Genomic DNA, 25,933 nt, shown 5'->3' on the forward strand with positions numbered 1-25,933 from the left:
ATCAAGTCCTTCCAGCGCTCCTTAGCCGCTGCGAATCCCCAGCGCTTGACGTCCCATTGGATCCGTCTTACCACGTCTCTTCTCACTTTCTGGAGGATGCCTGGGACTGGTGTCTCAATGTTGTGCCTGACCAGTTCCGTCCGCGCCTCCCACACGCAGAGCTTGATTAGGCTGATCAGTAACCAGAGGAGAAAGCGTACATTCCATCTTCTGGAACCGGGCACTCCTTTCATCACCAATGCTAGGGACAAGGGGAATTCCAAACCCACCTGCTTGAAAAGGTGTTGGCTGGACCTCCACACCTTCTGTGCAAACCCACACTCCCAGAAGACATGATGTACTGTTTCTTCTGCTGCGCAGCCTTGTCTCGGGCACTGGCTCTGTCTGGACAGGCCATGCGAATGCATGACCGCCCTGACCGTCATCCGACCCCATATACCGAGCCAGTTCAAGTCCTTTAGCTTGTTATCCAGGCCCTTAGGTTGGGCCTGCTGCCAGGTGTCCCTGGGCACACCCAGGATCGCTGGCCTGTCCTCCTCCATGACGGTACTATACAGGTCTCTGTGGCTCAGCGCAGTTGTACCGTCCCTCACCGCCGGGTGTGCCCGCAGCCACTGCACTGCGTGGCGGTAGTGCAGTGGGAGTCGCTCGGCCTTTGGAGTCGTGTTGCTCCAGACGGTCAGGTGTCGCATGTGAGCTGAGAGCCAGAGGCTCACGAAACGGCTGCACAGATGAGGCGGGTTGCTGTGCAAGACCACGCACAGGCTTGCCACAAAGGCGCAGTCCAGCTTTGTTGGGAGGTCCAAGATCCCCCTGCCCCCATCTTCGACGGGCCTGCACATGTCCTTCCTTCGGATGCGTTCGTACGAGTGCCCCCACACGAAAATGAAGACGGCTCGTGCGAGTTCCTTCCTTTTCCTCGCAGGTAGGGGGTATACTACTGCCAGGTGGAGCAGCAGGGGCAGGATTTCCACCTTCAACACCAGCGCCTTCCCGATCCATGTTAGGTGTCGTCGCTGCCAAAGGCCCAGCTTCTGGTTGACCTTTCGGAACCTGGCCTCCCAGTTCAAGCCCGAGGGGTCCGTGGTGTGAAAAAGGACCCCCAAGACTTTCACCGGGTCCGTCGTCCTTGTCAGTCCCCCGACGATCCGCGGTTCATTAGACCAGGCTCCAAACAGTTTCACCAGGCTCTTGGCGCGGTTCAGTTGGGCGCCGGTGCCTTTGGAGTACATCTCCACGATCTCTAGTACTCTCCCCAAGCTTCTTTCGGAGCTCAGGAAGAGGGTGATGTCGTCCGCGTAGGCGGCAATCTTGGCCTCCTGCCCACCTCCACCTGGCACCTGTATTCCTTTAACCATGGGGTCCTTCCGCAGCTGGTCAAGCAGGAGTTCGAGGTAAGTGACGTATAGCAGGGGTGACAGCGGACAGCCCTGTCGCACACCACATCTTACTGGGATACTCCTCCCTACTGCTCCGTTCACACATACCCGGGATTTCGCGCCGATGTATAGCGCCTTGATCCACCTGACAAACCCGTCAGGCAGACCCTTCCTCCGCAGGAGCGCCCACAGGATTCCATGGTGGACCCGGTCGAACGCCTTTGCCTGGTCCAGGCTCACCAGCATGAGCGGCAGGCCTCTATCTTCAACCCAGGCGATGGTGTCCCGGATCAGCTGCAGGTTCCAGCTGATCTTCCGGCCTGCCACGCCACATGTCTGATCCGCCCCGACCAGCTCCGGCATCACCGACCTCAGACGGCCGCCCAGCACCCTGGCCAAGATCTTATAGTCCGTGCACAGGAGCTGGATCGGCCTCCAATTGCTCAGGTCCGCCTTGTCTCCGCCTTTATGGATCAGCGAGATGACCCCGGTCCTCATGGAGAGGCCCAGATCTTCACTGTTCAGAGCCTCATTGAAGATCTGCACCAAGAAGGGCTCCAGATGACTCCAGAAGGTGGCGTAGAACTCTGTCGGTAGTCCATCAATGCCAGGGACAGTGCCCTTCTTCAATCCAAGCATTGCTTTTTTTCAGTTCTGCCCCTGACACTGGTCCGACCAGAGTGGAGGTGTCGTCCACCACCCTCTCCACACCTTCCAGGAGCTTCTCCCTGATGCTGGAGTCGATCTCCTTCTCCTGAAACAGAGACGTGTAGAAACCTGTGGCGCACTCTACCATCCCGGGTATGTCCGTGGCTGCAGTCCCGTCTTCGCGCTGGATGCTCTCGAAGAGACACCGCTCCTGCCGTCTCCTCACAGCGCCGAAGAACTGGGGCGAGCATCGTTCTTCCCCTTCTCTCCACACTCCTCGCAGTCTGAAAAGAAAGTCCTTCGCTCTCTGCAGCCACTGGTCTCTGAGCCGGCTCCTGACGCTAGCAATCTTTTCGCTGTCAAAAGCGCCCCCCTGGTTCAGCTGCTCGTACAGCGCCTCGAGTTCTTCTTGAAGGTGGGCACACTGGCGTTCCTCCAGACTCCGCCGGATCCAGCAGTAACGCTTGGTGACCGTCGCGAGAGTCTCCTTGCACGATTCCCACCAGTGCACCGAGGAGCTAAAGAGCTCCCTCCTCTTCTCAAAATCCCTCAACACTGACTCGATCTTCTTCCGATATCTCGCCTCCTGCAGAACTTGTCTGTTCAGCTTCCAGTACCCAGCCTGGAAGCCGGGGTCCTCAACACCGAAAGAGACCGACAGCAGCCGATGGTCCGAGAACCAGGTGGGGGTCACTTGCCTGCTCAGGACTTTCCACTTTACAGTAGAGAGGATGTAGTCCAAACGCCGGAAGATCCCTCTCCCGTTATCCCACGTGTGGTGTGCGACGTTTCGAAACCCGTCTTTAAGGCCGAAGTCTTCGATCAAGGACCTCAAGAGATGAACTCCCTGGCCGCGTGCGTCTCCCAGGTCGATGTTGAAATCGCCGCCCACGATCAGCTCCCTGTTGGTATACAGCAGGGGCTCCAGGTCTTTCAAGAAAGCACCCTGCTGTCGTCTGTCTGCTGGGGCGTACGCGCTGATTAACCTGATCCTTGTTTTCCTCCAGATCCCGTCCACCACCAGCAGACGTCCGGGGACTGCCGAGCTGACCGACTGGACGACGAAACCTGGCGAGCCACACAAGATGCCGACGCCGGTGGAGTTCACCCCTCCGACGCTCCACCACGAAGGACCCTTCCTCCACTCCCTCTGAAAGGTCCTCACGTCGTTGAGGTCCTTAAGGTGGACTTCCTGCAGGAAGACCACGTCCAGGTGCCTCTGAGACAGGTATCGAAAAACTGCCACTCTCTTGTCCTGCTTCCTCAAACCCCTCACGTTGACCGTTGCCGCCGCGAGGGTCATGGCGGGTCGTGCGGGTTAGCGTCACTCTCCATCTCCTCCCCGGGGCTTTGCTCGGGGGAGCCTGCTGTCCCTGCTATACTCCCTGAAGAGTCGTCGGTGGACATATATCCGACTTCACAGGGGCTGTCTTGGAGTCCTTGTTCGGGGGTGGGCGTGCCCGGCTGGCAGGTAAACAGCGGGCTGCCTTCCTCCGTCATGTCCTTCACCACCGAAAATGTGCCCATTGGTGTTGGTCCTGGCCCGGATCCCTGTCCAGCAGGGAGGGATTCTCCGTCCGTGTCGGACTCCGAGTCGCTCGAGGTAGTCAGGTACCCTGCCTCCTCCTCCATCCTCTCAGGGTCGGCTACCTCGGCTTGATCTTCCTCCACGTCTTCCCCCTCGACTGTCTTCTTCTTCTTCTCCTGAGTCTCCTGCCGCTGCTGTTTCTCTCCCACTCTCTTCTTCATTTTCTTCGCCCTCTTGCCCTGTAGGGGCACCACCTTCTCCTCCACTGCTGGTGGCGGAGGAGCCGGCGCTCCCCTCGCCCTTGCGCGGCGCCCCGCCTTCACCACAGATGCCCAGGTTCCCTCGTCGTCCTCAACCTCCCGTGACGTTCCCGGCTGTTCGTCCTCCCCCTGCCGCTCTTCTTCCACCGGTTTTTGCTGTCCTCCCTTTCCCTTCTTTCCTCCACCGGGGGCACTGCTGCTCTCCGGCCCGTCATCACCCTCACTGTCCTCTCCTGCCAGCCTTCCGCCCTCGTACACCACCCTGTTGAACTCCGCAGTTCTCTTCACGCACTGCCGGTATAGGTGCCCAGTGTTGCCGCACAGGGAGCACTCCTTAATGTCGCAGTTCCGTGTTGTGTGGGCCCGGGACTGGCACCGCCCACACTCCGTTGCCTGGCACGTCCCCTCTCTGTGTCCAAAACCCCGACACCTTCGACAGAAATCCGGCTGGTCATAATAATACAGGTACCCCCTACCTGAGCCGATGGCGAAGGTGCCTGGTGGGTGGGAGAAACCATCTCTAGATCGCATATCCTGACGCAGTTCGACCTCATAACGCCTTTTGCCGGTCCAGACCTTCCGGGTGTCCTGAATAACATAGGGCCCACTCCGCACCTCAACGTACCGACGAAGAAAAGCTGTAACATCGGTGTCAGTAATAAAGGGCTCAAACATATGCACCACCACCCACCGTTTGTTATCTCCCTTCAGGCCACCGCACTCGTACTCACGCATCTTCCCGTCCTCGATGGCTTGCTGACACTTCTTCACCGCCTGTCTGTAACTGCCAACATTCGCAAAGGTGACGTCCATGAACTTCTGTGCCCGGTTCCCCTGCACACATTTCAGCTCTGCAACGCTTACCCCCAACAGGTCAAACAAAATCTCGTCTTCTATTTCCTCTCTCCCAGGCATCTCCGTATCCTCCCTCCAGTTGAGACGGATGGTCCATCTCACGCTCGGCTCCTTCCCGGCCCTCCTCGGTTCCCCGGGATCCGCAGCCATCGTGGAGAGCAGCCTTTCGGCTGCAAGCAGCCCAAAACAACCAAAACCAAGGTACCGACGTCCAAAATCCAAGAAAACGTTGTCCAAAAGGCAATCCGGGTTCAAATCCAAAAAACAATCCAAAGGCGCAGTCCTGTAGTGTTGTCCTCGTTCGTCTCTCCCTCGACCTCTGATCTTCGCCAAAAGGCCGAGAAGCGATGCCCGACGCCGGCCTTGGGCGGGCGCGCGGGCGTCCGGCTGGCGCGCAGCGGCGCAGGCCGACGCCTCTGGAGCCCGGTCCGCACGCGGCTGCCGGCCGCCCGGACTCCGCTCTCCCCCTCTCTTGCCTGCCTGCTTGCTCGCCTGCCTGCCCGCCAGTCCCGGGCGGGGGCCCTGCTCTTTGATCTCCTGTCAACGGCCCGACAACGACCGCAGCCGCGGGGGGCGCCAGCCGGCCGGCCTCCTTAGCTTAGGCCCCTCCCACCAGCAGCAGCCGTGCCGAGTGAGCTGCAAGCGAAAGCGGACCGTCGGCACCTGCGGGCAGAGGCAAGGGGCAGCGCTCTCTCGGGAGGGACGGGGACACACACACACCTGCCTGCCTGCCGAAAAAAAGAAAGAAAAGGTGTATATACTAAGTTTTTTGGAGGGAAAACGGCCGGCTGTCGAAAGGGGCCCGCCTGCAAGGACGGGGACACACACACACACACACACACACACACACACACACACACACACAAGCCACGCCTGCCTCCCTGGAAAAAGGAGGAAAAAACTAAGTTTTTTGGAGGGAAAACGCACGGGAGCCGAAAAGGGGGCCGGCCTGCTTGCCGAGAGAGTCGAGGCGCGGGAAAGTGCACGGAGGGAGCACGGGAACGGGGAGGGGGAGAGAGAGAGACACAGAGACGCACAGATGGACGAGAGACGAGACCGGAGAGGAAGGAGCTCCGGTCCACCTCGCTTGCTTGCTAGCTACGTCTGTCTTTTCACCGCTGAGAGAAGGTAGTGCACCGTTCCCGGAGGCGCTGCAATACCGGGCCGATGCGTGGAGAGGACGGAGCAAGCTCCTGATCCAGCTCCCTGTTCCAAAAATCCGTTTAATATGTGGTCCCCCGATGGGGGACGTATCAGATATTAAACTGATAAGAACAGATACTACACTTGATCTTAGCCAAAAGGCCGAGAAGCGATGCCCGACGCCGGCCTTGGGCGGGCGCGCGGGCGTCCGGCTGGCGCGCAGCGGCGCAGGCCGACGCCTCTGGAGCCCGGTCCGCACGCGGCTGCCGGCCGCCCGGACTCCGCTCTCCCCCTCTCTTGCCTGCCTGCTTGCTCGCCTGCCTGCCCGCCAGTCCCGGGCGGGGGCCCTGCTCTTTGATCTCCTGTCAACGGCCCGACAACGACCGCAGCCGCGGGGGGCGCCAGCCGGCCGGCCTCCTTAGCTTAGGCCCCTCCCACCAGCAGCAGCCGTGCCGAGTGAGCTGCAAGCGAAAGCGGACCGTCGGCACCTGCGGGCAGAGGCAAGGGGCAGCGCTCTCTCGGGAGGGACGGGGACACACACACACCTGCCTGCCTGCCGAAAAAAAGAAAGAAAAGGTGTATATACTAAGTTTTTTGGAGGGAAAACGGCCGGCTGTCGAAAGGGGCCCGCCTGCAAGGACGGGGACACACACACACACACACACACACACACACACACACACACACACAAGCCACGCCTGCCTCCCTGGAAAAAGGAGGAAAAAACTAAGTTTTTTGGAGGGAAAACGCACGGGAGCCGAAAAGGGGGCCGGCCTGCTTGCCGAGAGAGTCGAGGCGCGGGAAAGTGCACGGAGGGAGCACGGGAACGGGGAGGGGGAGAGAGAGAGACACAGAGACGCACAGATGGACGAGAGACGAGACCGGAGAGGAAGGAGCTCCGGTCCACCTCGCTTGCTTGCTAGCTACGTCTGTCTTTTCACCGCTGAGAGAAGGTAGTGCACCGTTCCCGGAGGCGCTGCAATACCGGGCCGATGCGTGGAGAGGACGGAGCAAGCTCCTGATCCAGCTCCCTGTTCCAAAAATCCGTTTAATATGTGGTCCCCCGATGGGGGACGTATCAGATATTAAACTGATAAGAACAGATACTACACTTGATCTTAGCCAAAAGGCCGAGAAGCGATGCCCGACGCCGGCCTTGGGCGGGCGCGCGGGCGTCCGGCTGGCGCGCAGCGGCGCAGGCCGACGCCTCTGGAGCCCGGTCCGCACGCGGCTGCCGGCCGCCCGGACTCCGCTCTCCCCCTCTCTTGCCTGCCTGCTTGCTCGCCTGCCTGCCCGCCAGTCCCGGGCGGGGGCCCTGCTCTTTGATCTCCTGTCAACGGCCCGACAACGACCGCAGCCGCGGGGGGCGCCAGCCGGCCGGCCTCCTTAGCTTAGGCCCCTCCCACCAGCAGCAGCCGTGCCGAGTGAGCTGCAAGCGAAAGCGGACCGTCGGCACCTGCGGGCAGAGGCAAGGGGCAGCGCTCTCTCGGGAGGGACGGGGACACACACACACCTGCCTGCCTGCCGAAAAAAAGAAAGAAAAGGTGTATATACTAAGTTTTTTGGAGGGAAAACGGCCGGCTGTCGAAAGGGGCCCGCCTGCAAGGACGGGGACACACACACACACACACACACACACACACACACACACACACACACACACACACACACACAAGCCACGCCTGCCTCCCTGGAAAAAGGAGGAAAAAACTAAGTTTTTTGGAGGGAAAACGCACGGGAGCCGAAAAGGGGGCCGGCCTGCTTGCCGAGAGAGTCGAGGCGCGGGAAAGTGCACGGAGGGAGCACGGGAACGGGGAGGGGGAGAGAGAGAGACACAGAGACGCACAGATGGACGAGAGACGAGACCGGAGAGGAAGGAGCTCCGGTCCACCTCGCTTGCTTGCTAGCTACGTCTGTCTTTTCACCGCTGAGAGAAGGTAGTGCACCGTTCCCGGAGGCGCTGCAATACCGGGCCGATGCGTGGAGAGGACGGAGCAAGCTCCTGATCCAGCTCCCTGTTCCAAAAATCCGTTTAATATGTGGTCCCCCGATGGGGGACGTATCAGATATTAAACTGATAAGAACAGATACTACACTTGATCTTAGCCAAAAGGCCGAGAAGCGATGCCCGACGCCGGCCTTGGGCGGGCGCGCGGGCGTCCGGCTGGCGCGCAGCGGCGCAGGCCGACGCCTCTGGAGCCCGGTCCGCACGCGGCTGCCGGCCGCCCGGACTCCGCTCTCCCCCTCTCTTGCCTGCCTGCTTGCTCGCCTGCCTGCCCGCCAGTCCCGGGCGGGGGCCCTGCTCTTTGATCTCCTGTCAACGGCCCGACAACGACCGCAGCCGCGGGGGGCGCCAGCCGGCCGGCCTCCTTAGCTTAGGCCCCTCCCACCAGCAGCAGCCGTGCCGAGTGAGCTGCAAGCGAAAGCGGACCGTCGGCACCTGCGGGCAGAGGCAAGGGGCAGCGCTCTCTCGGGAGGGACGGGGACACACACACACCTGCCTGCCTGCCGAAAAAAAGAAAGAAAAGGTGTATATACTAAGTTTTTTGGAGGGAAAACGGCCGGCTGTCGAAAGGGGCCCGCCTGCAAGGACGGGGACACACACACACACACACACACACACACACACACACACACACACAAGCCACGCCTGCCTCCCTGGAAAAAGGAGGAAAAAACTAAGTTTTTTGGAGGGAAAACGCACGGGAGCCGAAAAGGGGGCCGGCCTGCTTGCCGAGAGAGTCGAGGCGCGGGAAAGTGCACGGAGGGAGCACGGGAACGGGGAGGGGGAGAGAGAGAGACACAGAGACGCACAGATGGACGAGAGACGAGACCGGAGAGGAAGGAGCTCCGGTCCACCTCGCTTGCTTGCTAGCTACGTCTGTCTTTTCACCGCTGAGAGAAGGTAGTGCACCGTTCCCGGAGGCGCTGCAATACCGGGCCGATGCGTGGAGAGGACGGAGCAAGCTCCTGATCCAGCTCCCTGTTCCAAAAATCCGTTTAATATGTGGTCCCCCGATGGGGGACGTATCAGATATTAAACTGATAAGAACAGATTTTTTTTTTTTTTTTTTTTTTTTTTTTTTTTTTTTTTTGGGTTAAAAAACAATCACACATCACCCATAACTACCCAGACACTACCACCCTACACAAAAAAAAAAAAAAAAAACACTAACGTCCCGTGCACAGGTCCTTCCAACGCTCTTTCGCCGCATCAAAGCCCCATTTCAAAATGTCCCATCGCACTCTCCTCGTTATTTCTTCTTCCAGTCTTCTTCGAATCCCCGAAGCCGGCTTTTCCACTCCATGCTTTATCAAGTCGGTTCGAGCGTCCCACAGAAAGGCCTTGACTAAGCTGATTAGAAGCCACAGGAGAAATGTCCGGTTCCAGGCTCTCACTCCCGGTAGTCCTTTCACGATGACTGCTCTTGTTACAGGAGAATCGGGGCTTACCTGGGTGAAAAGGGTCCTGCACGAACTCCAGACTCTCTGGGCAAACCCACACTCCCAAAAGACATGACTCACCGTTTCCTCCCTCGCACAGCCGTGTCGCGGGCACAGGCTCTGCTGTGATAGCCCGTGTGCATGCATCACTGCCCTGACTGTCATACGACCCCATACGCCGAGCCAGTTCAAGTCCTTAAGTTTATTGTCCAGACCTTTCGGCTGCACCTGCTGCCAGATGGTACTGGACACACCCGGGATCGCTGGTCTCTCTGTCGTCATCACCATCTTGTAGCTCAACCTATGGTTCAGGGAGCACAGTCCTTCCTTCACCTCCGGATGTGCCCGCAGCCACCGCACCGCATGGCGGTAGTGCAATGGCAGCCGCTCGGCTTTAGGGGTCGTGTTGGACCAGACAGTCAGGTGTCGCATGCTCGCCGCGAGCCAAAGGCTCACAAACCGACCGCACACATGGGGTGGGTTCCCGTGCAGGACCGTACAGAGGCTCGCCACGAAGGCACAGTCCAACTTCGTCGGGAAATCAAGGATCCCTCGCCCCCCGTCAGCCAGGGGCCGGTACATGTCGGTTCTCTTGATCCGTTCATACGTATGTCCCCAGACAAACCTGAAAATAGCCCTCACCAGTTCTTTCCTCCGCCTGATAGGTAGGGGGTACACTACCGCCAGGTGGAGTAGCAGAGGCAGGATCTCCGACTTCAGCACCAGCGCTTTCCCAATCCAGGTTAAAGATCGTGATTGCCAAAGGCCTAGCTTCCGGTTGGTCTTCCGGAACCTGGCCTCCCAGTTGAGACTCCCGGGGTCCACGGTGTGGAAACTGACCCCCAAGATCTTCACCGGTCCATCCGTCAGTGTCAACCCACCAAAGTCTCTCGGTGCGCTCGGCCAGGTCCCAAATACCTTCACTAGGCTTTTGGCCCTGTTCAGTCGAGCGCCGGTGCCCTTGGAGAAATCCTCCACGATGCTGAGAGCTCTCCCCAAGCCCCTCTCAGAGCCCAGGAAGAGCGTGACGTCGTCAGCATACGCGGCGATCTTCGCCACCTGCCCACCTCCACCTGGCACTGGGATCCCGTCCACCTCCGGGTCTCTCCTCAGCCGGTCTAGGAGGAGCTCTATAAAGACAACATACAACAAGGGCGAGAGGGGACAGCCCTGTCGCACACCACACCGCACTGGAATACGTTCACCTAGGGCTCCGTTGACACATACCCGGGATGTCACGCCGTTGTAAAGGGTCTGAATCCAGCCGACAAACTGGTCCGGCAGACCCTTCCTCTTCATGAGTGCCCACAGAATTCCGTGATGAACCCGGTCAAAGGCCTTGGTCTGGTCCAGGCTCACCAGCAGGAGTGGCAGGCCTCTATCCTCCACCCACGCGATGACGTCACGGATCAGCTGCAGGGTCCAGCTGATCTTGCGTCCTGCCACCCCACACGTCTGGTCAGCCTTCACCAAGACCGGCATCACTGCTCTCAGGCGGCCGCCCAGCACCCTGGCCAAGAGCTTGTAGTCGGTACACAGGAGCTGGATCGGCCGCCAGTTGCCCAGGTCTGTCTTGTCGCCTCCCTTGTGAATCAGAGAGATGATGCCGATCTTCATAGTAGGCCCGAGTCCATCACGGTCCAACACCTCGTTGAACACCTGCACCAGGAACGGCTCCAGGTGGTCCCAGAAGGCGAGGTAGAAATCCGTCGGCAGGCCGTCGATGCCAGGGACAGTGCCCTTCCTCATACCCAGCAAGGCAGATCTGATCTCTGCCCCTGACACTGCCCCGCATAATGCAGCGGGGTCGCCTACCGTCTTCTCCACCCCGCCCAGGATCCCATTCCTGATGCTGGGGTCGGTCTCCTTCTCGTCAAACAAGGCGTTGTAGTACTCCGTGGCACACTCCAACATCCCGGGTATGTCAGTGACTACAGACCCGTCCGCCCTCCGGACGCCTTCAAAGAGGCTGCGTTCTTGCTGCCTCCTCACGGCGCCGAAGAACTGGGCTGAGCAGCTTTCATCGCTTTCCCTCCAGACTCCCCGCAATCTGAAAAGAAAATCTCTGGCCCACTGCAGCCACTTACCCCTAAGCAGGCTCCTGATCTGAGTGACCCGCTCGCCATTGAAGGTGCCCCCCTGGTTCAATTGTGCGTAGAGTACCTCCAGCTCTTCCTGGAGCTTAGTGCACTGATGTTCGTCCAAGCTTCGGCGGATCTTACAGTACCTCTTTGTCACGACCGAGATGGTACGCTTGCAGGACTCCCACCAGTACACTGCCGAGCTGAAGGACTTCCTCCTCTCCTCGTAGTCCCGTAGCACTGTAATGATCTTCCTCCGATATCTCGCCTCCTGTAGAACTTGTCTATTCAGCTTCCAGTAACCTGCCTGGAAGCGGGGGTCCTCGACACCGAAGGAGACCATTAACACACAATGATCTGAAAACCAGGTGGGGGTCACTTGCCTGCTCAGGGTTGCCCAGTTTGCTGTGGTGAACACGTAATCCAGGCGCCTGAAGATTCCCCTTCCGTTGTCCCAAGTGTGGTGTGCGACGTCGCGGAACCCGTCCCTCAGGCCAAACCCCGTGATCAAGGACTGAAGTAAGTGGACGCCCTCGCCGTGTGCGTCCCCCAAGTCGATGTTGAAGTCTCCACCAATGATCAGCTCCCTATTTGTGTACAACAGGGGCTCCAGATCTCTCAGGAAGGCCCCCTGCTGCCGCCTGTCTGCCGGGGCGTATACTGCAAGCAGTCTGGTCTTAACTCCTCTCCGAGTCCCGTCAACCACCAGCAGACGGCCGGGGACCACAGAGCTGACCACCTGGGCGGAGAAAACTGGGGAACCGCACACGATGCCCACGCCGGAGGAGTTTACCCCCCCGACGCTCCACCACGAGGGTCCCTGCGTCCACTCCTTCTGGAAAAGCTGCACATCCTCCTGGTCCTTCAGATGGGCCTCCTGCACAAAACAAATGTCAAACCGTCTTCGGGACAGGTCTCGGAAAACACCAACCCGCTTTACCTGGTTCCGCAATCCCCTCACGTTAGCTGTGGCTACCGTGAAGGTCATTACGGCTCTGGGTTGCTGTCACTCTCCATTTCCCCACCAGGGCTAGAGCTAGACAGGTGCTCCACCCCTGTTATGCTTCCCAAGCTCTCGCTGTCCGAGTCACCCATAAGGGTGACCGCTGGGACCGGGCTCACGCCTGGGCCCACGCAAAAGCTCGGGTCGGGGTCGGGGTCGGGTCTCAGGCTCGTGTCATAAACAGGCCCAGGGTCTAAATCAGGCCCGGGGTCAGGATCAAGGCCGGTGTCCAGGACAAGGCCGGGCGTGCTGGCCTGGTAGATCGTCATCGGGCTCCCCTCATCCCCAGTAGCTTGTAGGGCCGGGAGTGAACTCCAAGCCACTTTCCCGGCACCCTGCCCCGGGGGGAGGGTACCTGCGCTGCTCTCTGGCTCCTGGTCACTCTGAACCGGCTCCGGCTCAACCTCCGCTTCCATCTCCTCCTGGTCCTCCACAAACTCCTGGTCCACCACCACCTCCGGCCGGCGGCCCCCGGACCTCTTCTTCTTCTTGTCCTCCGATTCCGTCTGTCCCTTACCAGCCTGTGCCCGTTTCCTGGATCGTCCCATCGTCACGGCTGCCCGATACGCCATCCCCTCCTCATCTGCCGGCTCTGGAGCTGCAGATGTCCCAGCTTCTGCCCGGGCAGGTCCTTCCTTCACAATGTCCGCCCAGCTCCCTCTAACGGGTGCAACGTCCCGCGATGGTCCTTCCTGCGGGTCGTCCTCTGTCTCCTGTCTCCGTGCCTTCCCTTTCCCCTTCCGCCTCGGCCTCCCCACCGTCTGCCACTCGTTCTCTTCCACCCCTTTCCCAGGGGCTCCTCTGGCTTCAGCCTGGCCGTCCTCTCCACCGTCTCCCGCTTCGCTGTCCTCTGCCCCGCTCTCCCCTGCTGCCAGGCCTTCACCTTCATAGAAATCCTTGTTAAAATCGGCATTCCTGCGACGGCAGTCACGGTACAAATGCCCAGTGACGCCACACAGCGAGCATTCTTTAATTGGGCAATACCGTGTCTCGTGGCCCCGCTTGTTGCACTTCCTGCATTCCGTCACCTTACAATCGGCCTCCCGGTGCCCATACTCCCGACACTTACGACAAAAGACCGGCTGATTCCCGTAGTACAGGTACCCCCTACCTGTTCCGATTGCAAAGGTGGCAGGCGGGTGGGCGAATCCTCCCGGGGATCTGGGGTCCTTCCGAAGCTCGACGCGATATTGCCTCTTCCCCGTCCAAACCCGACGTCGATCTATAATGAGCTTCGGTGGCTCCAGGACCTCCACATAGCGACGGAGGAAGGTGGTGACATCACAGTCCGGCATAAAGGGATCGAACATGTGGAGGATCACCATCCTCTCGTTATCACTCTGCAACCCCACACACGTATAGTTCTCCAGCTTACCATCCCTTTGGGCTGCAATTACCTGCTCCGTAGCATGGTGATGCCCCTTTTCCGTCACAAAAGAAAGATCCATGAACCGTAGCACCCGATTCCCCTGTAAACATTTAATCTCCGTGACTTCTAAATGCAAGACACCAAACAGTACCTCTTCCTCGAAGGCATCCCTTCCCGGCATCTCCCCATCCGCCTTCCAAATGAAGCGGATGGTCTTGCGAATGTTGGGACCCTCCTCCGCCTTCCTCGCTGCCCCAGGGTCCGCAGCCATCGCAACGCAGCCTTTTCGGCTGCCGAAGCAGCCTACTCACCAAAGCCGGGGTCCAAAAACGTCCAATCCAAATCGAAATCCAACCGCAATCCGAAACGCAATCCAAACGAAATCCAAACGAAATCCGAGGTCCAAAATCCAGGCAATCCAATAGCGCAGTCCTCTCCGGCAGTCTCTCCTCCGGTGTTCTCTTCCACGGTCTTCTGGTGTTCCCTTGGCCGCGGTCAAGCCACGTACCAAGATCGCAGCCAAAAGGCCGAGAAGCGATGCCCGACGCCGGCCTTGGGCGGGCGCGCGGGCGTCCGGCTGGCGCGCAGCGGCGCAGGCCGACGCCTCTGGAGCCCGGTCCGCACGCGGCTGCCGGCCGCCCGGACTCCGCTCTCCCCCTCTCTTGCCTGCCTGCTTGCTCGCCTGCCTGCCCGCCAGTCCCGGGCGGGGGCCCTGCTCTTTGATCTCCTGTCAACGGCCCGACAACGACCGCAGCCGCGGGGGGCGCCAGCCGGCCGGCCTCCTTAGCTTAGGCCCCTCCCACCAGCAGCAGCCGTGCCGAGTGAGCTGCAAGCGAAAGCGGACCGTCGGCACCTGCGGGCAGAGGCAAGGGGCAGCGCTCTCTCGGGAGGGACGGGGACACACACACACCTGCCTGCCTGCCGAAAAAAAGAAAGAAAAGGTGTATATACTAAGTTTTTTGGAGGGAAAACGGCCGGCTGTCGAAAGGGGCCCGCCTGCAAGGACGGGGACACACACACACACACACACACACACACACACACACACACACACACACACACACAAGCCACGCCTGCCTCCCTGGAAAAAGGAGGAAAAAACTAAGTTTTTTGGAGGGAAAACGCACGGGAGCCGAAAAGGGGGCCGGCCTGCTTGCCGAGAGAGTCGAGGCGCGGGAAAGTGCACGGAGGGAGCACGGGAACGGGGAGGGGGAGAGAGAGAGACACAGAGACGCACAGATGGACGAGAGACGAGACCGGAGAGGAAGGAGCTCCGGTCCACCTCGCTTGCTTGCTAGCTACGTCTGTCTTTTCACCGCTGAGAGAAGGTAGTGCACCGTTCCCGGAGGCGCTGCAATACCGGGCCGATGCGTGGAGAGGACGGAGCAAGCTCCTGATCCAGCTCCCTGTTCCAAAAATCCGTTTAATATGTGGTCCCCCGATGGGGGACGTATCAGATATTAAACTGATAAGAACAGATACTACACTTGATCTTAGCCAAAAGGCCGAGAAGCGATGCCCGACGCCGGCCTTGGGCGGGCGCGCGGGCGTCCGGCTGGCGCGCAGCGGCGCAGGCCGACGCCTCTGGAGCCCGGTCCGCACGCGGCTGCCGGCCGCCCGGACTCCGCTCTCCCCCTCTCTTGCCTGCCTGCTTGCTCGCCTGCCTGCCCGCCAGTCCCGGGCGGGGGCCCTGCTCTTTGATCTCCTGTCAACGGCCCGACAACGACCGCAGCCGCGGGGGGCGCCAGCCGGCCGGCCTCCTTAGCTTAGGCCCCTCCCACCAGCAGCAGCCGTGCCGAGTGAGCTGCAAGCGAAAGCGGACCGTCGGCACCTGCGGGCAGAGGCAAGGGGCAGCGCTCTCTCGGGAGGGACGGGGACACACACACACCTGCCTGCCTGCCGAAAAAAAGAAAGAAAAGGTGTATATACTAAGTTTTTTGGAGGGAAAACGGCCGGCTGTCGAAAGGGGCCCGCCTGCAAGGACGGGGACACACACACACACACACACACACACACACACACACACACACACACACACACAAGCCACGCCTGCCTCCCTGGAAAAAGGAGGAAAAAACTAAGTTTTTTGGAGGGAAAACGCACGGGAGCCGAAAAGGGGGCCGGCCTGCTTGCCGAGAGAGTCGAGGCGCGGGAAAGTGCACGGAGGGAGCACGGGAACGGGGAGGGGGAGAGAGAGAGACACAGAGACGCACAGATGGACGAGAGACGAGACCGGAGAGGAAGGAGCTCCGGTCCACCTCGCTTGCTTGCTAGCTACGTCTGTCTTTTCACCGCTGAGAGAAGGTAGTGCACCGTTCCCGGAGGCGCTGCAATACCGGGCCGATGCGTGGAGAGGACGGAGCAAGCTCCTGATCCAGCTCCCTGTTCCAAAAATCCGTTTAATATGTGGTCCCCCGATGGGGGACGTATCAGATATTAAACTGATAAGAACAGATTTTTTTTATGTTTTTATTACAAAAATAACAAACTACAACACACCAAGGTAAGACAACAACAACATTTCCACCATTCAAACAAAAAGAACAAATCAGCCCCCCCTTGGAACAATAGCAACACCCCATATGATATTACACTCCACAGTCAAGATCAAAAATCAGAAAGCCACAAAGTATAAATAAGACAATATTCATATGAGTTCAAACAGAAACCCTCCAAAACACAGTCACCGAAAATATTTACACAAATTCCTTACATTACCATAATCCCGCCCAGTATGCAAAATTAATCCCTCCTCCATCCCCAACATTTCCATTATTATTATAAAACCAAGAAATACAGAAACAAAACCATACACAGAAAAACAATTCAACACCCCAAAGAAATTAACCCCTTCCACCTTTCTTTTGCCGCTGCAAAACCCCACCTCAGGATGTCCCACCGGACACGTCTGCTGACATCGTTTTTGACTTTACAAATTACCGACACGGCTGTAACACTACCGCCGTGCTCCACCCGCTCCTTCCTAGCTGCCCATATATAAAACTTAACTAAACTTAGTATAAACCATAACAAAAATTCTTTGTTCCATTTCCTCGCTCCCTTTATTCCTCGAATCACCACCCGGCTCGTTAAAACAAAATCAAGGGCGACTTTCTGCAAGAGCTCCTCGCAGTGACCCCACACCCTTTGGGCGAAAACACAACCCCAGAATACATGTAGTAGGGTCTCCACCTCAGAACAGTCGGGATGCGGGCACTTGTCCTGCCTGGACAATCCATGCCTGTGGAGCGTGTCCCTCACGGGCAACCTGTTCCAGAGCAACCGCCAGTTGAGGTCCTTGAGTCTGTGTTCTAGACCCACCGGCTGGATCTGCCTCCACTCCTCCTCCGACACCCCCACGACCGCAGGTTCCCCCTTCTCCATAATAACCCTATACATTTGCCTATGGTCCGTTGAACCCAAGCCCTTCCTGAACTCCGGATGTTTCTGGAGCCACACCACAGCATGCCTATAATGCCAAGGCAGCTTTTGTGCCTTCGGCGTTGTGTTCGTCCACACTACCAGGTGTTTCATCGTAGCTGCGAACCACAAACGAATAAAACAAACACAGAGGTGATCCGGGTCTTCGTATAGGGTTTTACACAGATTTGCAATGAAAATAGTGTCTAACTTCAACGGGAAGTCCGGAACAGCCCTACCACCCCCCTCCACTGGCCTGCACATGTCCGCCCTCCTTATATACTCATGCGTTCCACTCCAAACGAAGTGGAAGACCGCCCTCACCAGGTCTCGGCGGAGCCGAGCAGGCAGGGGGAACACGCAGGCCAAGTGAAGCAGCAGTGGCAGTACGTCCACCTTTAAAACTAGCACTTTCCCCGTGTATGTCAGCGACCTATTCAACCACAGGCCCATCTTTTGCTTAACCTTCCCCATCCTCAGGTCCCAATTGATCCTGGCCGAGTCCTGTGTATGGTAGAGAACTCCCAAAATCTTCACCGGCCCCGTCACCAAGGTAAGACCACCCGCCACATCTTGTCGTTCTTTCCACTTGCCAAAATATTTAACAGTACATTTTGACGTGTTCAAAAAAGCACCTGTCCCTCTGGTCTGACTCTCTACTATCTGTAGTACTTGTGAAAGACTGCTGTCAGTGGTAAGAAACAACGAAATATCGTCCGCATAGGCAGCTATTTTTGCCTGTGCTCCCCCACTCCCCGGGACCACCACCCCTTCCACCCGGGGATCACCTCGAATCAGATGTAGAAAGGGTTCTATGTAGAGCACGTACAATAAGGGGGACAGAGGGCATCCTTGCCTCACCCCGCACCTGACTGGAATACCCATGCCTAGCTTACCATTAATGCATACCCTTGAGATGACATTGTTATACAAAACCTTGATCCATCTAATGAAGCCTTCGTCCAACCCCACTCTTTCCATCACCTCCCAAAGGAAAGTGTGATGTACCCGATCGAAAGCCTTGTTCTGATCAAGGTTCACAAGCATCATCTCAAGGTTCCTGTCTTCCACCCATTCTATCACGTCTCTGATCAACTGCAGGTTCCACTTTACGTTTCTGCCCTCCACACTGCAGGTTTGATCCCTACTCACCAGATCCGGCATCACCTTCCTCAGCCGTCTCCCCAATACTCTGGCCAAGATCTTATAATCGGTGCAGAGTAATTGGATCGGCCTCCAGTTCTCCAGATCTTCTTTATCCCCTTTCTTATAAACCAGAGACATGATACCAGTCCTCATCGTTCTTCCTAACTCTCCCTCCTTCAGGACTTCATTATAGACCTCCAACAGCACCGGTAGTAACCAGTCCCGGAAGGTGACATAAAAATCTGTAGGAAGCCCGTCAATCCCAGGGGTAGTACCTTTTCGCAAGCCACCAATGGCTTCTCCTATCTCCGTCAATGTTAGATCCCCACACACACCTTCCACACCAACCGTCTTCCTGTCGAAACCCACCAACCACTCATCCCACAAGCTCGCATCCACTGGTTTCTCTGAAAATAAAAACCTGTAAAAATTAGTTGCACACCTCACCATGCCTTCTATATCTCTGACAATGGACCCATCTTCTCTCCTCAGACCCTCAAAGAGAGTCTTCTTCTGTCTGGCTCGGACCGAGCCGAAGAACTGAGCTGAGCACTTCTCCTCGCCCTCCATCAGGGTGCCCTTAAGCCTAAACAAAAAATCCTTCGCTTGCTCTAACCAAAGTTCTTTCAGCCTGAGCTTGAGCTCTGAAACTTTTGCCATATCAAAAGCACCGCCCTGGTTGGAAGCCACATACAGATCTTCAAGTTCCTGCTGCAATCTCTCAAGCTCTCTTCTCTCTGCTACTTTCTTTTGGCAACAGTAGGAAATAGAAGCTTTGGAGATAGCCCTTTTACAGGCCTCCCACCAAAGAACCGCTGTCGGGTACCTCCCCCTCTGTAACTGGAAGCGTTCCAAAAGCGCAACTATCATGCTCTGATAATCGGCTTCCAATAACACTTTCGTGTTCAGCTTCCAGTAATTTGATTTAGGGTCCATACCATCTGGTATCAGATCAACCGACAGCAACAGATGATCTGAAAACCAAACCGGGGTAACCTGTACCGCCTGTGTCAACCCACGCAGGGTGGTGAAGATATAATCCAGTCTTCTAAAAACACCCCTTCCGTTACTCCATGTGTGCATTCTCCCTCTCTGACTAAGATCTTTATGACCGTCCTTTAAATAAAACCGTGATATTAATTCCTTAAAACTACCCACACTCGCACCACTCACGTCACACACATCCATATTAAAATCCCCTCCCATCACCACCACCCTATTAGTAAACAGATGTGGCTCAAGATCTCTTAAAAACGCCGCCTGGAGCCGCCTTTCGGCAGGCCCGTAGACAGCTATCAGACGGACCTGCAGTCCGTCCCATACACCATCTACGACCATAAGCCTTCCCGGGACTATGATATTGACATCGTTAGCCGTGAAATTCGGGGTTCCACAAAGGATCCCAATTCCAGACGAGTGCACTCCCCCTACGCTCCACCAAGACTCCCCTTTAACCCAATCTCTCTTAAAGGTGGCAATATCACCTCTCGTGCCTAAATGTACCTCCTGCAGGAAACAAAAGCCGAATTGGCGCGCTTCTAAATATTTAAAGACGCCAATCCGCTTAACATGATTTTTAAGCCCTCTGGCGTTAACCGTACATACTGTGCGACTCATGTTGGATCAAAAGGAGTCCGCAGCTGTAATCCGTCTCCCAAACTAAAGTCACTTTGTATTCCGATAGGGCTAAGGACATTCTCCATCCCACTTGGAACCTGCGGGGACCCCTCCCCCAGGGATGATGGACTTACCCCAGGATCATCGGAGGTCAGAAGGTGGGTACCGCCGTCTTTCCCGGACTGTTCTGAGGTCTCCGAAACAGAAACTTCCTGTTCCACCACTATGTCCCCTTGGCCCGGGGGTATGGGGTCATCGAGCGTACTAACCGCGGCTGAGGCTTCCAAGGGGTCAGCCTCCTTACCCAGCTCTTCACCCCCCTCCCTCTGTTCCCCTTCCTCCCCACCCCCCCCTTCCCTGCCCCCTTCCCCTTCCCCTTCCCCCTCTACACCCTCCTCCACCCCTTCCTCCTTCCTACCCCCTTTCTTACCCTCCCCCCTCGCCCTCTTTACAGCAATCGCCTTTTTACGTCTCGGCCTTCTCTGTCCACTCTCTCCATCTTCTACCTTCTGGACCTCGACGTCGCTGGTTTCCGAGTCCTCCTCGGAATCTAGGACCTGGAAACGATTGGTCACCGTCTCAAATAAGCACACGTCAGACCTCATTCTTCTCTTTTCAGCCGCCGACTTCCTCTTTGTGGCCCTGCTCGGCTGGATGGACCACTCCGGCGACCCCGATTCTGCCTCCTCCACCTGTTCGGCCCATGATGAGGTCCCCGGACGCGCCTCTTCAGGTACCTCGGTCGCCGTTGCTGGCTCCTCTGGTCTATCGCCTCTGTCCTCTCTTACGTCTGCACAAGGCCTCTGGGTGGTCGCAGCCTTCTGCGGTGGTCTGGTCTCGTCTCCCCTCGAGCCCTCCGCCGAGGTCCGCACCACATCTGCAAAACTCCGGCTCTTCCTCGGACAGACCCTGTAAACATGGCCTTCTGCCCCACATAGGTCACATGTCAAAACCTTGGTGCAATCCTTTGTGTCATGAGTTGTGGCCTTACACTTTCGACACACACCACCGGGACAGTTCATAGCCACATGTCCTCTCTGAAAACATTTCTTACATGTCACAGGTTGGCCCGGGTAAAAGAGGTAACCCCTATTAGGCCCTATTGAAAAATAAGCCGGGGGGTGAACCACACCCTCGCCCTCAGACGGCTTAGGTCTCAGCCTCACCGTATAGCGCCTCTTACCAGTCCACACTCTGAGGACGTCTAAATCTTTCTGGCCTTCTCCCTGGACATCCACGAACCTGGATAAAAAGGTAATTATGTCCCTTTCTGGTACCCGGTGGTTAAACAAATGAATTGTCAAAGTCCTGAGTTCCCTGGCGAACAACGGCTCTATCAGGAACTCATTAAGTGGAGCCACCTCCTTTCCCTCGCACACTCTCTCCCAAGCCTTCTCACAAAGTTCGTCGCTCGCGAGAGACAGGTCGTAAATCCCTCGAACCGGGAAGTCTTGCAAACAATCGATGTCCTTCAACTCGATCCCCAAAGCCTTCATCAGGACCACTCGTTCAAACCGCTCACGGTTCATCCAGTCCTTCTTCCTCTCCGCATCCTTCACCACAAAGCGCACTGTGCACCGCATCAGCCCCTCACGGGACAGAGGGTGCACAGCCGCCGGACCGCGGGCCCGCTCACCACCGCCGACCGCCGTCATCTTGGAGGCCCCACTTCGCCCCCTGGGCTCAACCCAGGGCGACTACCCGTGGTGACCTTTGGTGGACGTCTGCTCCGGTCTTCTGGTGGTAAGGATCCGCCCGTCTGGTCTGGTCTGGTTCCGCCGTTCGTCGTCTTCTCCTTCTCCTCCTCGCCTTCGTCGTCTTCACCTTTTGACAAGTCCTCGGACCGCGGTCATGCCACGTATCGTCGGAACTTGGCCAAAAGGCCGAGAAGCGATGCCCGACGCCGGCCTTGGGCGGGCGCGCGGGCGTCCGGCTGGCGCGCAGCGGCGCAGGCCGACGCCTCTGGAGCCCGGTCCGCACGCGGCTGCCGGCCGCCCGGACTCCGCTCTCCCCCTCTCTTGCCTGCCTGCTTGCTCGCCTGCCTGCCCGCCAGTCCCGGGCGGGGGCCCTGCTCTTTGATCTCCTGTCAACGGCCCGACAACGACCGCAGCCGCGGGGGGCGCCAGCCGGCCGGCCTCCTTAGCTTAGGCCCCTCCCACCAGCAGCAGCCGTGCCGAGTGAGCTGCAAGCGAAAGCGGACCGTCGGCACCTGCGGGCAGAGGCAAGGGGCAGCGCTCTCTCGGGAGGGACGGGGACACACACACACCTGCCTGCCTGCCGAAAAAAAGAAAGAAAAGGTGTATATACTAAGTTTTTTGGAGGGAAAACGGCCGGCTGTCGAAAGGGGCCCGCCTGCAAGGACGGGGACACACACACACACACACACACACACACACACACACACACACACACACACAAGCCACGCCTGCCTCCCTGGAAAAAGGAGGAAAAAACTAAGTTTTTTGGAGGGAAAACGCACGGGAGCCGAAAAGGGGGCCGGCCTGCTTGCCGAGAGAGTCGAGGCGCGGGAAAGTGCACGGAGGGAGCACGGGAACGGGGAGGGGGAGAGAGAGAGACACAGAGACGCACAGATGGACGAGAGACGAGACCGGAGAGGAAGGAGCTCCGGTCCACCTCGCTTGCTTGCTAGCTACGTCTGTCTTTTCACCGCTGAGAGAAGGTAGTGCACCGTTCCCGGAGGCGCTGCAATACCGGGCCGATGCGTGGAGAGGACGGAGCAAGCTCCTGATCCAGCTCCCTGTTCCAAAAATCCGTTTAATATGTGGTCCCCCGATGGGGGACGTATCAGATATTAAACTGATAAGAACAGATTTTTTTTTTTTTATGTTTTTATTACAAAAATAACAAACTACAACACACCAAGGTAAGACAACAACAACATTTCCACCATTCAAACAAAAAGAACAAATCAGCCCCCCCTTGGAACAATAGCAACACCCCATATGATATTACACTCCACAGTCAAGATCAAAAATCAGAAAGCCACAAAGTATAAATAAGACAATATTCATATGAGTTCAAACAGAAACCCTCCAAAACACAGTCACCGAAAATATTTACACAAATTCCTTACATTACCATAATCCCGCCCAGTATGCAAAATTAATCCCTCCTCCATCCCCAACATTTCCATTATTATTATAAAACCAAGAAATACAGAAACAAAACCATACACAGAAAAACAATTCAACACCCCAAAGAAATTAACCCCTTCCACCTTTCTTTTGCCGCTGCAAAACCCCACCTCAGGATGTCCCACCGGACACGTCTGCTGACATCGTTTTTGACTTTACAAATTACCGACACGGCTGTAACACTACCGCCGTGCTCCACCAGCTCCTTCCTAGCTGCCCATATATAAAACTTAACTAAACTTAGTATAAACCATAACAAAAATTCTTTGTTCCATTTCCTCGCTCCCTTTATTCCTCGAATCACCACCCGGCTCGTTAAAACAAAATCAAGGGCGACTTTCTGCAAGAGCTCCTCGCAGTGACCCCACACCCTTTGGGCGAAAACACAACCCCAGAATACATGTAGTAGGGTCTCCACCTCAGAACAGTCGGGATGCGGGCACTTGTCCTGCCTGGACAATCCATGCCTGTGGAGCGTGTCCCTCACGGGCAACCTGTTCCAGAGCAACCGCCAGTTGAGGTCCTTGAGTCTGTGTTCTAGACCCACCGGCTGGATCTGCCTCCACTCCTCCTCCGACACCCCCACGACCGCAGGTTCCCCCTTCTCCATAATAACCCTATACATTTGCCTATGGTCCGTTGAACCCAAGCCCTTCCTGAACTCCGGATGTTTCTGGAGCCACACCACAGCATGCCTATAATGCCAAGGCAGCTTTTGTGCCTTCGGCGTTGTGTTCGTCCACACTACCAGGTGTTTCATCGTAGCTGCGAACCACAAACGAATAAAACAAACACAGAGGTGATCCGGGTCTTCGTATAGGGTTTTACACAGATTTGCAATGAAAATAGTGTCTAACTTCAACGGGAAGTCCGGAACAGCCCTACCACCCCCCTCCACTGGCCTGCACATGTCCGCCCTCCTTATATACTCATGCGTTCCACTCCAAACGAAGTGGAAGACCGCCCTCACCAGGTCTCGGCGGAGCCGAGCAGGCAGGGGGAACACGCAGGCCAAGTGAAGCAGCAGTGGCAGTACGTCCACCTTTAAAACTAGCACTTTCCCCGTGTATGTCAGCGACCTATTCAACCACAGGCCCATCTTTTGCTTAACCTTCCCCATCCTCAGGTCCCAATTGATCCTGGCCGAGTCCTGTGTATGGTAGAGAACTCCCAAAATCTTCACCGGCCCCGTCACCAAGGTAAGACCACCCGCCACATCTTGTCGTTCTTTCCACTTGCCAAAATATTTAACAGTACATTTTGACGTGTTCAAAAAAGCACCTGTCCCTCTGGTCTGACTCTCTACTATCTGTAGTACTTGTGAAAGACTGCTGTCAGTGGTAAGAAACAACGAAATATCGTCCGCATAGGCAGCTATTTTTGCCTGTGCTCCCCCACTCCCCGGGACCACCACCCCTTCCACCCGGGGATCACCTCGAATCAGATGTAGAAAGGGTTCTATGTAGAGCACGTACAATAAGGGGGACAGAGGGCATCCTTGCCTCACCCCGCACCTGACTGGAATACCCATGCCTAGCTTACCATTAATGCATACCCTTGAGATGACATTGTTATACAAAACCTTGATCCATCTAATGAAGCCTTCGTCCAACCCCACTCTTTCCATCACCTCCCAAAGGAAAGTGTGATGTACCCGATCGAAAGCCTTGTTCTGATCAAGGTTCACAAGCATCATCTCAAGGTTCCTGTCTTCCACCCATTCTATCACGTCTCTGATCAACTGCAGGTTCCACTTTACGTTTCTGCCCTCCACACTGCAGGTTTGATCCCTACTCACCAGATCCGGCATCACCTTCCTCAGCCGTCTCCCCAATACTCTGGCCAAGATCTTATAATCGGTGCAGAGTAATTGGATCGGCCTCCAGTTCTCCAGATCTTCTTTATCCCCTTTCTTATAAACCAGAGACATGATACCAGTCCTCATCGTTCTTCCTAACTCACCCTCCTTCAGGACTTCATTATAGACCTCCAACAGCACCGGTAGTAACCTGTCCCGGAAGGTGACATAAAAATCTGTAGGAAGCCCGTCAATCCCAGGGGTAGTACCTTTTCGCAGGCCACCAATGGCTTCTCCTATCTCCGTCAGTGTTAGATCCCCACACACACCTTCCACACCAACCGTCTTCCTGTCGAAACCCACCAACCACTCATCCCACAAGCTCGCATCCACTGGTTTCTCTGAAAATAAAAACCTGTAAAAATTAGTTGCACACCTCACCATGCCTTCTATATCTCTGACAATGGACCCATCTTCTCTCCTCAGACCCTCAAAGAGAGTCTTCTTCTGTCTGGCTCGGACCGAGCCGAAGAACTGAGCTGAGCACTTCTCCTCGCCCTCCATCAGGGTGCCCTTAAGCCTAAACAAAAAATCCTTCGCTCGCTCTAACCAAAGTTCTTTCAGCCTGAGCTTGAGCTCTGAAACTTTTGCCATATCAAAAGCACCGCCCTGGTTGGAAGCCACATACAGATCTTCAAGTTCCTGCTGCAATCTCTCAAGCTCTCTTCTCTCTGCTACTTTCTTTTGGCAACAGTAGGAAATAGAAGCTTTGGAGATAGCCCTTTTACAGGCCTCCCACCAAAGAACCGCTGTCGGGTACCTCCCCCTCTGTAACTGGAAGCGTTCCAAAAGCGCAACTATCATGCTCTGATAATCGGCTTCCAATAACACTTTCGTGTTCAGCTTCCAGTAATTTGATTTAGGGTCCATACCATCTGGTATCAGATCAACCGACAGCAACAGATGATCTGAAAACCAAACCGGGGTAACCTGTGCCGCCTGTGTCAACCCACGCAGGGTGGTGAAGATATAATCCAGTCTTCTAAAAACACCCCTTCCGTTACTCCATGTGTGCATTCTCCCTCTC

The 25,933-nt window shown here is 56.7% G+C and overlaps 6 non-coding genes and 1 pseudogene across 6 annotated transcripts; all 7 read right to left on the bottom strand.

Moving 5' to 3' along the window:
- Positions 1–5,796: 5,796 nt before the first annotated feature.
- On the bottom strand, positions 5,797–5,987 carry LOC148806040 (U2 spliceosomal RNA). Its single transcript, XR_016089817.1, has one exon. It is a non-coding gene; the product is annotated as a U2 spliceosomal RNA (small nuclear RNA).
- A 777-nt stretch (positions 5,988–6,764) lies between these two features.
- LOC148806041 (U2 spliceosomal RNA) lies at positions 6,765–6,955 on the bottom strand. The gene has a single exon (XR_016089828.1). It is a non-coding gene; the product is annotated as a U2 spliceosomal RNA (small nuclear RNA).
- Positions 6,956–7,748: 793 nt separating this feature from the next.
- On the bottom strand, positions 7,749–7,939 carry LOC148806042 (U2 spliceosomal RNA). Its single transcript, XR_016089839.1, has one exon. It is a non-coding gene; the product is annotated as a U2 spliceosomal RNA (small nuclear RNA).
- A 777-nt stretch (positions 7,940–8,716) lies between these two features.
- Positions 8,717–8,923, bottom strand: LOC148806043 (U2 spliceosomal RNA; annotated as a pseudogene).
- A 6,113-nt stretch (positions 8,924–15,036) lies between these two features.
- On the bottom strand, positions 15,037–15,227 carry LOC148806044 (U2 spliceosomal RNA). Its single transcript, XR_016089744.1, has one exon. It is a non-coding gene; the product is annotated as a U2 spliceosomal RNA (small nuclear RNA).
- A 785-nt stretch (positions 15,228–16,012) lies between these two features.
- LOC148806045 (U2 spliceosomal RNA) lies at positions 16,013–16,202 on the bottom strand. Its single transcript, XR_016089784.1, has one exon. It is a non-coding gene; the product is annotated as a U2 spliceosomal RNA (small nuclear RNA).
- Positions 16,203–22,571: 6,369 nt separating this feature from the next.
- On the bottom strand, positions 22,572–22,762 carry LOC148806046 (U2 spliceosomal RNA). Its single transcript, XR_016089798.1, has one exon. It is a non-coding gene; the product is annotated as a U2 spliceosomal RNA (small nuclear RNA).
- Positions 22,763–25,933: the final 3,171 nt, after the last annotated feature.

This window comes from Atractosteus spatula, unplaced genomic scaffold (genome assembly GCF_055471065.1).
Source record: "Atractosteus spatula isolate fAtrSpa1 unplaced genomic scaffold, fAtrSpa1.hap1 Scaffold_58, whole genome shotgun sequence".
NCBI classification, from domain to species: Eukaryota; Metazoa; Chordata; class Actinopteri; order Semionotiformes; family Lepisosteidae; genus Atractosteus; species Atractosteus spatula.